Source organism: Haemorhous mexicanus, chromosome 5 (assembly GCF_027477595.1).
Source record: "Haemorhous mexicanus isolate bHaeMex1 chromosome 5, bHaeMex1.pri, whole genome shotgun sequence".
In the NCBI taxonomy this organism is placed as follows: domain Eukaryota; kingdom Metazoa; phylum Chordata; class Aves; order Passeriformes; family Fringillidae; genus Haemorhous; species Haemorhous mexicanus.
The window spans coordinates 495,135-506,374 of record NC_082345.1 but is presented as its reverse complement, the minus strand read 5'-3'; the positions used below and the strand labels follow the sequence as shown (position 1 = coordinate 506,374).

At 44.5% G+C, this 11,240-nt stretch overlaps 1 long non-coding RNA gene across 1 annotated transcript; it reads right to left on the bottom strand.

Moving 5' to 3' along the window:
• Window positions 1-961: 961 nt before the first annotated feature.
• On the bottom strand, window positions 962-5,035 carry LOC132328208 (uncharacterized). Its single transcript, XR_009486716.1, has 2 exons — window positions 4,458-5,035; window positions 962-1,404 (listed from the first exon to the last, which is right to left on the bottom strand). It is a non-coding gene; the product is annotated as an uncharacterized LOC132328208 (long non-coding RNA).
• Window positions 5,036-11,240: the final 6,205 nt, after the last annotated feature.

Genomic DNA, 11,240 nt, shown 5'->3' with positions numbered 1-11,240 from the left:
CCCTGGGACTCTCCAGCCTGGAAGAGAGGGAACCTGATCTTCCATGGGCTGGGGGCTGCAGTGAAGGGCAGGAGGGGGAGATTTGTGGCTCCTTCTCAGTATCTAAGACCTAAGGACACAAAATGAATTATCTTGCAACAGAACTGGAATGAGTGGAGGAAGCACTTTTCCATGTGGCACATAGTTAAGCTCAAACACAGATAATTCTGGAAGCCAAAAGTATAATATAGTTGAAAATGTAGTTTGACAAATTCATGGAGGAAAATCTATTACGGGCTGAGCAACACAAAGCCACAAGTCAGCTCAGAAATCCCTGAGCAATGGGGAGGGGAAAGTTTTATGACACATTTTAGACCCCTTCCTGCATTCTTTTTTTGATTTTCATAGGAAGAAGAAAATGTTGTCTGCTCTGGCACACTGCTGCCATCCCAGTGTTCCCAAATTAGCTGCCCAGCCTGCTGTCCCAGGAGGGTCCCTAGACCCAGCTGGGTGTTTGGCTGTAGCCTGCAGGTTCTGCTGGGAAAACTTCCTGTCTGCACCTCCTCTCCCCCTGGGCAGGGTGTGCCCTGTGCCTTCTCTATCTCTGCTACACCGAGATTTTTCTACTCCATGAGGAAGGTTACATTATAGAGTGGAATAAAATACTAATTTGAAAAGCTTGATCAGGGTCACATCCCAAATTAAGTAGAAGGAAGATTTCTGTCCAAATCCTGCAGACGGCTGGGGGTGGCAACCAGTCTGCCTCAGGTTTCAGTCCTATTTTCTCCTAGAGCACACTGAACTCATCTTCTCACTGAGCAAGCTTTAGCAGTGAGCAACTGCAAATAAGCTAAATCCAGAGAAGTCTGCGTGGATTGGAGGCAAAATGCAGTGTTCTTCTCCAGAGAGCAGAGCTATCCATGAAAAAATGTGGAAGTAATCTAGTCCTTAAAAACAAACAAGGCAACATAAAACCCTCCTGTTTTCTTTGATCATAGTGATCTTTATATAGTCACCTTTGGGTGCAAGGCTGGCATGGAAAATTCCAGTCACCACCATGGAAAATGGTGAAAGTTTGAGAAAGTTAGACATGAAACAAGGAAGCTATAGATGAAACCAGGTTTTAACTCCCTCAGGCACATGCAATCAGTCTTCTCATTGAAGGGTGTGAAATCCATCTACTGAGGAGACAGCACAGTGAGGCCAAGCTGGAAAACCCCTGTTCTCGTGCACAGTACCCAGGGTATGCAGGGGCACCCTGCCTGCCACAGGCTGCTGTGCCCACCCTGCTCTTCATCACATTTCACAATTGCAGGCTCTTACATACAGGTGTAATCAACATTTCAGATGGACTGAACTGAAAATGTCCTCTGAGCAGCTTTTCACAAGGGCAGATAGTGGTAGGACATGGGGAAGAGTTTCAAACTGAAAGAGAAGAGATTTAGGTTAGATGTCAGAAAGAAATTCCTTACTCAGAGTGTAGGGAGGTACTGAAAGAGTTTACTCAGACATCTGCCTCATCCCTGGAAGTGTCCAAGGCCAGGCTGGACGGTGCTCTGAGCAACCTGGTTTAGTGGGAGGTGTTCCTGCCCAGGGCAGGGGGTGGAATGAGATGATCTTAAAGGTCTCAGCCAACCCAGACCATTCTGTGTTTCTATGATTTGTAACTCCTCTCTTCTCTGCCCATCTGAAAGTATCAGTTCTGCTCCTGCACTGCCCAGAGACCTTAGGGAGCACCTGGCAGACTTTCTATTTAGAATTAATTCTGTATTACAGTTTCACACATTTTTGCTCTCCTTGGACAGGTTCAACAGGCTTGAAGGCAGCAGAAGCACTGTTTCTGAAAATCCAGCTGACAGATAAGTGTGGTCTGCACAGGCTGCCTGCTGGGCCCTCTCTGATGCAGAACAGTGCTGTAAAAGCCTGGCTGCTGGACAGCATTCTCCTGATAAGCTTCTCCTGAATAAAAGAAGAAACTTGCACATACCTGGTCATTTTACAGTGAGGATAAAGCACAAACCAAGCACTAGAGAAGTTCATATGTTTAATGCTTCTTGCTTACACTTCTCTGCTTATCTTTCCTCAGTATCTCTTGCTACATGACTGCTGGTTTTGTTGGGGTTGAATATTTTCCTAATTCTCTTTCACTCCTTGCTTTTTTATGAATGTGTTAGGTATTGCTCTGGGACACAAAGTAAGCAGGAAATCTTGTGAGGCATCTTTGTATCTAGTTCTGTGAAGTGCAGTTTGAGAAGCAGAGCCTGTGTCCTCTTTAGATAGAGGAGCCAAAGAAATGGTACTGTGCATTTATAAACTGCACAGCTTGTCTCAAAGCCCATGTGTTCTGCTACCAGCACTGAATATGCTGCCTTAACCACAAAAAGGCAGCCCCTGTCTCAGGCTCTGTAAGCACCTGAATCCAAATCCCATCACTTCTCCTGTTCCATCAGTGCTCTTCACTGTCTGAGTGCTGTAAGCAAAGCATCTTCCTTATGCACCACTGGCATTAAAGGTCCTCGAGGAAAAGTTGGGTTCTCTGTCAAAAATGTGATTTACTGAATTTGCATGGGGGATATAAATAAAGTTTAGTAAAATTCTCTTCCTGAAGCAAAAGAGCATCCAGGTCAGTCATTGCTACTGTTGCTCTGCAGTGCTAATGAGAGAAAGTGCAGTAATTTTTAGTCATTTTTAGTCATGGAACATGACTCAGAGTAAGAGACAGACAATCTACTGATTAGGAGTTGTTAATTTAATTAAGGAGTCACTCAATGAGTTAATGGTACTTTAGATCTAAGTATCTAAGCCTGCAGAAATTTTAGGAACACTGTAAGCTTTTGTATTTCAAAAGCAGCTTGGGTTAAGATTATTTATCCTTCAGAGGTGACATCTCAGCTTTGCAGATGGAGAGAGGACTTGGAGTTCTAGAGAGATTAGTCACTGCCAGTGACAGCACCACTATACAATAAAGACAGTATATTTTGGGCTATAATGGTACTGCTACACAGGGAGAGCAGCTCCACAGCTGAGGTAAAAGTTTGTTACTTTTAATGAAAAATGTTGACACGGTAGGCAATGAAATTATTTTTCTTAAATATTCTTTTGTCCAAAATTTCACACCATAAAGGTTTGGACATGTACAAGCTGAAATACTGAAGCTGAAAATACCATGCACAATGTTTTAGCCAAATATTTCACCAGGCTGGATACTTAGTGGCTATTATTAAAGAGTTTTAAAGTTTAATTGTACTCTGGAAATAAAATTTTTCTTTTTAAAGAAAAAAGAAATCAAACACTCACTAAAGAAAATATTTTTTTGTTGAGAAAACCAAAACAGTAACAGATTTCAGTCTTGGTGCATGATAGAGAATTGAAAACAGGCATTTTCCCTAGGAATGTCCATTTCATCAAATTTTCCACTTTGACCAAGCTGTTGTTTTTCTACACACAAGGTAGGGGAGGAGTTTCGTGACCATTTTTTGTATTACCTCTACTATAATTTCTTACTTTTCATATTGTGCCCACCTTTAGTTGGGAGCTGCTGGCTGCCCCCAGCCCATCAGGTTTAGGCTCTTGCTGGGAATTACAGAATAATTTGTGTTGGAAAGGACCTTAAAGATCACCCAGATCCAACCCTCTGCCATGGCAGGGACACCTCCCACCATCCCAGGCTGCCCCAGCCCCATCCAGCCTGGCCCTGGGCACTGCCAGGGATCCAGGGGCAGCCCCAGCTGCTCTGGGCACCTGTGCCAGGGCCTGCCCACCCTCACAGGGAACAATTCCTTCCCAAAATCCCACCCAAACCCACTCCCTGTCAGTGTGAAGCCATTCCCCTTGCCCTGTCACCCCGGGCCCTTGAGAACAGTCTCTCTCCACCTTTCTTGCAGGCTCTCTTTGGGCCCTGCAAGGCCCCCAAGGTCACCCCAAAGCTTCTCCTGCCCAGGTGAGCAGCCCCAGCTGTGCCAGCCTTTCCTCCCAGCAGAGCTGCTCCATCCCTCTGCTCACCTTGGTGCCTGCTCTGGGCTCCTGCAGCAGCTCCAGCTCCTCCTGTGCTGACCCAGCCCTGCAGGTGAGATCTCACCTGAGGGCAGAGGGGCAGAACCCCCAGGCTCAGCCCAGCACAGGGGGTTGGGCTCCCAGGGCACAGCCAGGGCACAGCCAGGGCACAGCCAGGGCACAGCCAGGGCACCTCTCACCCTGCAGCACCCTCAGCTCCTTCTCCCAGGGCTGCTCCAGCTGCCCATTCCCCAGCCTGGCTCAACCATGGAAAGGCTTCCCCTGGGGCTTGTTTGTGACTTTTTTCTGGTTTTGGAGCAGCTCTCTTGCACCACAGCTTGACACAAGCAAGGGTTTCCTTCACACATTTCTCAGTGAGCAGATGCCTTCAGCTCTGCAGTGTAAAATCTTCAGTCAGCTCCTAACTCCACTCGGTCATTCACAAAGCCACCCCCTCCAAGGGCAGGTTCTAGATTGCCTCTCACCCCCTCACTGTGATTTTCCAGGTTCTTGTGTGGCAGGAAAGCTGTTCCATGAGGAGCTTTGCCCAGCCATCCCTGCAGAGCTGGGCAGCAGCAGGAGAGGTCTCTGGGGCTCTTGGGCACCACCCATGCCTGGCTCACCTCTTAAACCACAGCCCTTCAAGATGAAGAACTCCAAGAACACAACTTGAATTGCTAAAAATTAAGAAAAAGAACAACCAAAACTTTAAAATTCATATTATTCCAATTATGAATACCCAAAATGAGCTCACTTTAGTAGGTGGAGCAATTTTTTATTGTAACTAAACCACTGCTCCTGCTTATCGCTTGCAGAGTGGGTGTTAAACAGATCAAGATTGCAAACTTACCTTGTGGAAAATTCAGGGCTGTGGAGAGGAGCTGAAAAGGTTTCCAAATCAGAGCAAAATCTTGTGACTTCAAAATTCAGTAATGGATTAAAATTTGCTTTCAATTTAATTTAGAACAGTGAACGTATTTCCAATAATTCATTTGGATAATGTTTATCCATCTCATTTGAGCATCTCTTATGTGAAATATGATGTGTTAGCTGGTGTATTTAATATGAAACATGTTAAAGATAATTTAATATAGAAAGAAAATGAAATGAAAACATGATAAAGTCAAAACAATTTTATCTTGTATCGAAAAATGTTTTGATATTATTAAAATAAATCAAGAAAGTAAAAATGAAATGTTTTGACTTTTCCTTGTTAAAAATATTTGTCAAAATTGACACGTTCTTGCAAAACATTTGGACTTTGACAAACAGAATTCTTTTTACAGAAGAATTGTTTTGCTGAGCTCTAATTAAAAACTGGCTAACTCACAGATCTCAAAAAATAGGTGTCAGTGGTGAATTATTACTGGGAGTCAATCTGTGATGAAAGGGAATCGTTCATCGGCCAGCGCCACTTAATATTCTGACCCGAGATCCTGAAATAAATACAAAAGCACTTCTGAAAGGTTTCTGGGTGCTGAGGAGTGCAGCAGAGGCACCAGGGCCACGAGAGTGTGATGGGATCTCTTTGGGAGACCCGTGACTCACAGAGCAGCTCTTTCAAGGCAGGGAAGTCCAGGCCCTGCCTTGTCAGGACAGGACCAAGGGCTTTTAATGGATAAACAAGTGAGCAGGGAGGGAGAGCTGGGAGCAGCAAGCAAGATACTGAGAGAGACCAGTGCAGGAAGGGGGATCTGCTCTGACACCTACAGCTTCAGCTGGGAGAGTGGAAAAATCCCTGAGGAAAGGACAAGTCAGTCAGAGCCCACTGGTATTTCGCCCATCGAAGACTGAAAGTGATGAGGGAAAATGAGGATAAAAGGTTACTGGGGGTTCTTTAGGGACAGAGTTTAAAAAAGGAGTTTAAAGCAGAAAGTTCAGAGGAAAAATGAAGCAACTTTTACTGGTGACAGTAGAAACATGGTAATTATCAACATGATAAACTCATCATTTCAGGATCTATAAATCAAAACTTTACTGAAAGCACAAGTTACTTTGGTTCAGCCCAGGAGAAGAAGGGGGGAAGTTATCTAACCTGAGTCACAGAAAAGAACAGAATAAGTGTTTTTTTAAATATCCACTACATTTATAATCTATGGGAGTCTGCACATCAATTATTTGAACATGGTGAGTAATCTGAAGATAGCCAAGGTTTTTTAACTGAATCAAATTATGCCAAAAATCAGGAATTTATTATCAATGCTGTCAACAGTTGTTGAAAGTGGATGATTGGATTAAAAACATTATCCTGGACATGGTTTCACAAAATTCTTTCTAACTCAAAATTTTGGTACTAAATCTAATGAGACTGAGCTTTTAACCTTCATTTCAGGAATAGAAAAAGAGAGCAGATCTAGAATGAGTGCCCTGGTGGCAGGGAGACACAGAGGCAAGAGAGATACCTGCTTTCCTTCCTGATTCAGAGCTTCCCCGGTGCCTCCTCCACTGCCCAAGGCCTCAGGATATTTTCAGCAAACAGAACAATTCTGTAGAAACATTTCACTCTCAGCAAGCACCATTTCATCAGGAGAGAAATTAAAACTTGATCAATATAATATCAGTGTTTAATTCCTGCTCGTGCTACAAAACTAACTGTGCAGAACTGGGTTTGCAATTCATATTTCCATGAATTATGTTCTTCTCTACATGTAAAATGGGAATCTGAGCTTCTTCCACCTTTATATCCATGGGTGGGAGAGTTTCTCTCTCCCTGTGTGGGCATACTTCCACACAAAGTAAGAAGCACATCAGCTCATTTGTGACATAGGTGATGCTTGTCCTTCTACTTCTCTATTTTAAAAAATACAGCCAACAGCCAGGAAGTGCATGTCAGAGATTTTATCCGCCATCCGTGGCTTGAATATTATATATTTCAATAAAATATGGAATTATTTGAAGAAATTAATTTCTTGTATGCCATGTGTTTCTTTGCAGAACAATGTGACAGTGGGATAACATTTTGCAATTTCAGATCGTTTCCCATGGCAAGGAAATTACATTTGCCAGCCAGCTGGTTTCTTTAACTCCACTGAAGGTACACACGATGGATACTGGTTAGAGTGGGAGACAGAAGCCCTGCTCACTCCAGCTCAACAGCAAGCACTCTGGGAAAGGTTCAGCTGAGAGCAAACCAGCTCCTGGAACCAGAGCTGGCATCTGCTTGCCACTCTCTTCAATATCTCCTCCCCCTCCTCTTGGCTGCTCCCTCTCATTTCATGTGCCTGTTTTTAAACCCTCCACTGTCTCCCATGTCAGTGCACCTTTTCATTAATCCTTTTTTCCACTACCTGTCCCCTAAATCTTTCCTTGCCTTTCTCCTCCACAGTGGTAGCTCCTCTTCCCATCAGGGAAACACATTCTTCTTTCTGACCCCTGCAAATGAAGATCCCATATTTCAATACATGAATATGCCTTGATACTATTGTTAATATTGTTAGCTGTGATCTATTAAGAAATGACTTGCACCCAGTGCTGTAGTTGAGGTGACAAGGTGGTGGTTGGTCAAAGTTTGGTCTTTTCCAACCTCAGTGATTCTGTGGTTCCATGATTTTACTCTTTGCCCTAATACAGCTCTACCTCAGACAACTCCTGTTTTAACTACAAACATTAGCATTCACATAGGTCAAGATCAGAGTAAAACATTTTCTTGGTCTAGTGCATAAGATACAGAAAACAGCTTTTCCTTGTGCAGAATTATTAGACAATTCCATTCATTTTCTTTGGTTTAGTCTGTTTCTGAAATCTTGCTTCCAGTCAGCAACTGCAGTGAGAGACTGCACCTTTTGGTCAGACACAGAGTCACAGAACCACAAAGGTGGGAAGAGACCTCCAGGACCACGGAGTTCCCTTTTGGCTGAGCTCCTCCTTCTCAATGAACCACAAGTGCCTCGTGGAGTCCCCTCTGGAGCCCTTCCAGGATGATGACCCCAGCCCTTCCCTTGGCAGCCCATGGCAGGGCTGGACAACCCTCTGGTGAAGAATCTCTTCCTGCTGTCCAAGCTGAACCTGCCCTGGCTCGCTGGGGCCATGCTCCTGTGCTTGGCTTCCTGCCTGGCAGGAGCTGCGAGGCCCCAGGACACACACCAAGGAAAAGTTTGGTTTCCTCTACAGCTCTGCCAGTCTGGCTCCTGCATGGCAGCTGAACTTGCAGAGGAGGGTGAATTAAGTCCCCTCTGTTCTATGCAGAAGAAGCATCAAGAAGCTTGAGAGAGTTTGGTGCAGATAAAACACTGCTGCTTGCTCCTTGCCAGAACTGACAGGTGTGCTGGGACAGCCAGGAGCCCGCTGCTCCTCCTGGAGCTTCTCAGCACAACCTGTTGCACAACCCAAGAGAGTTAAGATCAGCCAGTAGACCCCTAGACATCATTTTTCCAAACTTATTTTCAAGTTTTACCTTCAAAGCTTTACTGAATTCTGTGCTAGGAGCCAGGGGAGCCCAGTGAATCCACGTGCAGAGGCTGGATCAACACTGCAGCTCAGAGAAACTTCAGAGCTCTCACATTGTCACCCCAGCCCAGAGAAAAGTGGAGCAGCAGCTGCTCACAAGCTCAAGCTCCAGCACAACTTTCAGAAAGTAGCTTAAGTATTTAAAAGGTCAAATAAAAGTTTTGTGTCTCCCTCTCTCCACAATCTTCTCTTGTTACTTCCCTGATAAAATCCGAGGAGGACATGCTGCTGTTGTTATAGTGCAACAGGATTGGCAAAGCCCCACTTCAGAAAAGTGTGGGTTGTAGCATGCATGACTAATGATTAATGATGCTCATTAAAAAATGAAGTTCTGATGAAATTCATTAATGCTTGGCTTGAGTCTTGCTAACAGTTATGCAACATTAAGAGCAAGGCAATTACAGATCTTGGCTGCAACTCATTGAGAGATAAAAGAATACCCTTTTTCCTGTTTAACTCAATGTATGACATGCTGCACTACAGAAAAGAGCTGTCTTGAAAAGGCTTCTCCAACAATGAGACACAGCCTGCAGCTCCATTGCCACCTGCGGGTAAGTGCTGGAGTCTGTCCTCCTGCTTTATTTCCCACAGCACAGGGGAAAAGTGTCCACAGAAAAGAAGGAAAAGCCATGGCTCTAACTCACCCGAGCAGCAGGCCTCGGCCAGAGCTGACTTACAAGATGGACCCTGGGCAATACGTGGCTGACACCACCAGTATTATTTAGCTAAAAACACATGACTGAGATGCTGAAGCTATCTGTTTAACACCAAACTGACTGCTTTAGAAACTTTCACATAACCTTGTGCAGTTATCTGCCAGAAACGTAGCGTTCCAAGACTCTTCCCCAGCTGACATGAACAGAGACTTGGTTGTAGGGTATTTGATGGGAAACCCTGCCGGCCAAGGCAGGGCCCTGGCCAAGCCCTGGTCCCTGCTGCTGGGAAGTGTGCCATCAGAGCCAGGAGTTTCTGTGATAAAATATAATCAAGCCACTTGGACTTGCTGGCTTGTGCCTATAAATGCTGGGCCCACTTTTGGGGTGAATTTGGAGCTCTCTCCTCTGGGTGGAAGCACTGTGTAGGATTTCCCCAGTTGCCTGGAGGGGCTCTCCAGGTCCTCGCTGTGAAATGGGGCTCCCAGGGACTGTGGGCTCTGCATGATGGTGGAGTATTTAGGCAATTGGTGATGTATCTATCTCTCTCAATCACTACTCTCTCTCTTCTACAGTAATGATTAGGTGCATTACCTTTCTTACTTTTGCTTGCTGCTAAAGCCAAGCATGTAGTTTTATTAGATATATCATTTTACTTTTACGTTGCCTTAAAAGTCACAGTAAAATAAAACCACTCTTTCCATTGGTGTCTGTGTCCTTTAAATTGCCCCCATCAACTGGCAGAACACCTGGTAAGCCAGAAAATACTTCCAAGTAGCCATCACCTTTGGCCTCAGGTGAGTACTTTTACTTCAACAGTTTTATACAGTGATCCTTTCAGACTCCAAAAAATCTAAAAACCAGATGAGCAATGTTATTCTAATCAGCACAGCAAGAGACTGGGCTAAGGGTAAACTGCCTAGTGGTTGTAGGGAATATTAACAAGGAATGGGAAGGAAACATATATAGATATAATCATTGTATCTATTAACAATGTATTCATGTCAAATATATTAGCCTATAATCCTATCTACATCCTAAATAACCCAAATCAGCTTTGTATTGTTATTAAGATTAAATGTGCTATTTTGAATTCACTCAGGAAAACTCCTGGGAGTGCATACTTTATACAGCTGACATTTCAGTACCCTAGGCATTGGAGTCCACCACCCATGCCATTGTTTACCCTCCTATTTTATGTCTGTACTATGCTCTTTATCTAAAGAAGAATTAATAAGTTACTCAGGACCATATTTTCTGTATTGGCCTCAAAAAACTTCTTCATTACTTCCCATGGACAATTTCCATCTCAGTCTGAGCTTATTCTGAATATTCTGGCCAAACTGTGAATGAAGGATTTTTATTTAGGAAAGAAAAGAAAGATTGCAGGTTACCCTGGATTAATTCACCAGCACAGGTCTCCTTTCCAGTGCAACCACAACAGTGAACAAAGATTAGCACAGCTTAGCCCCCCTGTGGCACTGTGAGGATCTGAGCAGTGCGTGCCAGAGGAACACCCATCTGGGGCTCTAAGCAGCAGTTCAGCAGGGACAGTAAGCCCAGAAACCCAGCCACACTCTAGTTCCTATTGCACTGAAATCATTGGAGGCTTGCAGGAACCCTAGAAGATCACCCAGTTCCAACTCCCTGCCATGGGCAGGGACACTTTCTACCCTCCCAGGCTGCTCAGAGCCGGGCCTTGAGCACATGGCAGCTGATCCACAAGCAAGTATCCAACCCAGTGCCACTGCACTGGATGCAGAGCTTATTTCCAGCATCATGGGTCAGCCTATAAAACGGCCCCCTGGAGGTAAAACAGCACTTCTGAGGCACGAATTGAACTCCAGTGCAGCCCTAACTTTGCATGCTTTCCTACTTGACCTCACTGGCAGTGATCCCTCCTGACACCCACATTCCACATAATTCCTGTCTCCCATGTTAAATTTCAGCAGACAATGACCAAGCCTGTTGAACATGCAAAGCTGTTAACAATTAACTTGGTGCAAGGCCAATTCTGGCTCCAAAAGAATCTTTTTTAGCTGCATTGTCAATCCCATGGAGAGGCATGCATTCGGACACAAGTCGAAACCCTTCAAGAGCTCTTGGCTATTCTGTACCAAGAGTTCTCAAACCTGGGGGAAGCAAAATCACCACAATATATACCAACAG